At 39.3% G+C, this 2,906-nt stretch overlaps 1 pseudogene; it reads left to right on the top strand.

Moving 5' to 3' along the window:
• The first annotated feature begins 1,199 nt into the window (after window positions 1–1,199).
• Window positions 1,200–1,298, top strand: LOC132315456 (small nucleolar RNA R71; annotated as a pseudogene).
• Window positions 1,299–2,906: the final 1,608 nt, after the last annotated feature.

Raw genomic sequence — 2,906 nt, 5'->3', positions numbered from 1 at the left:
AGTTTTTTCAAAAATTTTCTTTGAAGAATCTTCAACACAAAAATTTTAAAATTCCTTTTTCAAAGCTTTGTTCAATTTATCTTTCAAATCAAATTTGGACTCACTTTTCAAATCACTTTCTCATTTGAATGATCATGCATGTACAATGAAGGAGGAATGGGATGTGAAACGGGGAGGGTGTCAACTTTTGGTTGCACCGGTTCACTCTTTTCATTGGATATACCTACTTGGTTGTCCATAATCTTCCCACTTCTCAAGGTTGTTACCGCATTAACATGTTCAATTGTGTGCCCTTCCAATGAGGAATGAGTCTCCACAACACATTGTTGCTTTGGTGGTGCATTCAACGGCATTTTCCCTTTCTCTCTAGCATTTAAGGTTCCAATTATTTACCCGACTTGGGTTTCTAGCATAACAATGGATTGAGAATGGGAATGAAGCAATTGAGTGTTCGCCTCTAGAGTGCCTAGAGCGGTCAAAACTTTCTCTTCAAAAGCGGGACTCCTAGAATTTCCTTGAGAATATGATGGTTGATTAGGGAAATGAGAATTAGAGAGTTGGTTTCCATGTGATTGAAATGATGATGATCTACAACCTTGGGAACCTTGGCTTTGCATTAGAGGCGGAACATACTTTCCTTGAAAACCACCTTGGGGAGGGTTTGAGCCTTCCCCTTGGCTTTTCCAAGAAAAGTTCAGATGGTTCCTCCAACTTGAATTGTAATGAGTGCCATAAGGATTATTCCTTTGATTAACAAATATAGAATTGACTTGCTCATGGGGCTCACTTTGCACATGTCCATGTGGACAATTGGAAGTGGAATGCAAGACACTTGAATAAGTCATGCAAGATTCATTAAATGCATGATGATGAATATAGTAAGGGAGGAAGATACTTTATTCGACGAATTTTGGTTAATAAAAAATTGATCAAACCTTTGAGATAAGGATTTCATCTCGGCGGCTACGTCATTGGAGTTGTCAACTTGATATAAACCGATATTCTTCCTTCCACCTAGATTTCTACCATTTTTAGAAGATAAGAACCTATGCATTGAATTCTCACTCATACTTTCATAGAATTGCCACACATCATTTTCATGCTTATCAAGATAAGAACCACCCATAGATGCATCAACCATACCCTTGTAATTATCCGGTAAACTTTCAAAGAAATATTGAACTAATTGCCACTTAGGTATGTCATGATGTGGGCACTTCCTAAGCAAATCATTGAATCTTCCTCATGCCTCATGAAACATTTCCCTATCCCCTTGAGAAAATTCTCTAATTGAAGTTCTCATGGCATTGGTCTTAGAAACCGGATAATACTTTTTCAAGAACTCTTGTTGCATTTCCGCCCAAGAAGTTATCGAAAATGGCCTAAGATTGTTGAACCAATATTTTGCCTTGTCTTTAAGGGTGAAAGGAAAAAGTTTAAGTCTTAAAACTTCTTCCGGCATGTTCGTGTATTTCACGGTGGAACACATTTCAAGAAACTCATCCAAATGCTTATAAGGTTCTTCACTAGGAAGTCCATGATAGTTAGGAAGCATTTGAATGGTTTGTGGTTTGATTTCATAGTGATGTGCTCTAAATGGAGGCAATTGAATGCAAGTGGGTGCATTATATTCATTAGGCACATAATGGTCTCTTAATGCAATAGGGGGATTTACAACCAGTGTTGCTACTTGAACACCGTGGTTAGCTTGAACCATGGGAGGTTGTGGAGCAAATATTGGTTGAGACATTCCCAATGGAAGTTGGCCTTGTTGTTGTGGTGGAATAAATGGTCTAGGCATGCCTAATGGTACTTGGATATTTTCATGATGCACATTAGGGTGGAGGATGCCTTGTTGGTCTATATGACCAAGGTCCTCCACATAGTCATCATTCAAATTCTCCATTGGTGAAATGGAGTGATGAGAACTACCTCTTCCCTTAGGATTACAAATAACCGATTCAAGAAGAAAATTAAAAGGGACTAGAGTAGGATTTAACGACCTACAACTATGCATGTACTAGCAAAGACAAATAACAAGCAAATAAGTAAGTAACGAACACTTTGCCCCTACAACAAATCAATCAACAAATCTTCACATACAATGATCCCATGCTCCCATGCTTGAACAACATGCAAGGAAAAGTAAATTGCCTCCACGTGGGCTCACGATTTATCTAAGAAATAAAAAACTAGCCTCCACGCGGGCCAACGATTTAACTAGAGCTTGAGTTAGAAAGATCTCACAAAGGGTCTGTGACGGCCCAAGTTTTGGAAACCCGGTGCGTTAGTGATGACCAAAAGATGACCCGATAATGGATCCGAAATGCGGAAGCGAAAGGTGAAACAACGGTCTCTAGAGATACAATGCATCTCTAAGACACCAATGTGACCCTCAATAAGGTCACAGAACCCAAAGGAAACAAATGCAGAAGTGTCGTTTCAAAAACGGACAAAAAGAACCTAAGGGCAAAATGGTTATTTTGCAAAAAGTGGATTCAGGTGCTATCGAGCACACCGCTGGAAAGACAATGACAAATTAGTCAAGTTCAAAAAAAAATTTACTCAATTTGGAGTCCGGACGGGGGAGAAAGGTCAAAAACAAAAATGATGTCGTGGCGGCCCGACGAGGACAACCCACCACTGCTGCAACTGAGAGTAAAAACGGGCATCTAAACGGACTTTTTTGGAAAAACTCAAAGAAGAAACCCCCCTTAAAATCAACTTTCCTACCCCGATCGCAAATAGAAACAAAAAAAATGCATTGGAAAATGCCCATAATGCCCCCAAGAAAATCAGGTCAAGAAGAAAAAAACTAATCCGAGCTACTGCCCAAGTTTTGGAAATAGGGCTTCGGGAGGTTTTTAAATTGCCTAAATTGAAAATGCAATCTTAAAATGCACCCA

This window comes from Cornus florida, unplaced genomic scaffold (genome assembly GCF_030987335.1).
Source record: "Cornus florida cultivar Cherokee Brave unplaced genomic scaffold, ASM3098733v1 CherokeeBrave_3.0.0_Hap2_Chr06, whole genome shotgun sequence".
Classification (NCBI taxonomy): domain Eukaryota; kingdom Viridiplantae; phylum Streptophyta; class Magnoliopsida; order Cornales; family Cornaceae; genus Cornus; species Cornus florida.
Note: the sequence above shows the minus strand (reverse complement) of the source record. Positions and strands in the feature narration are given on the sequence as shown.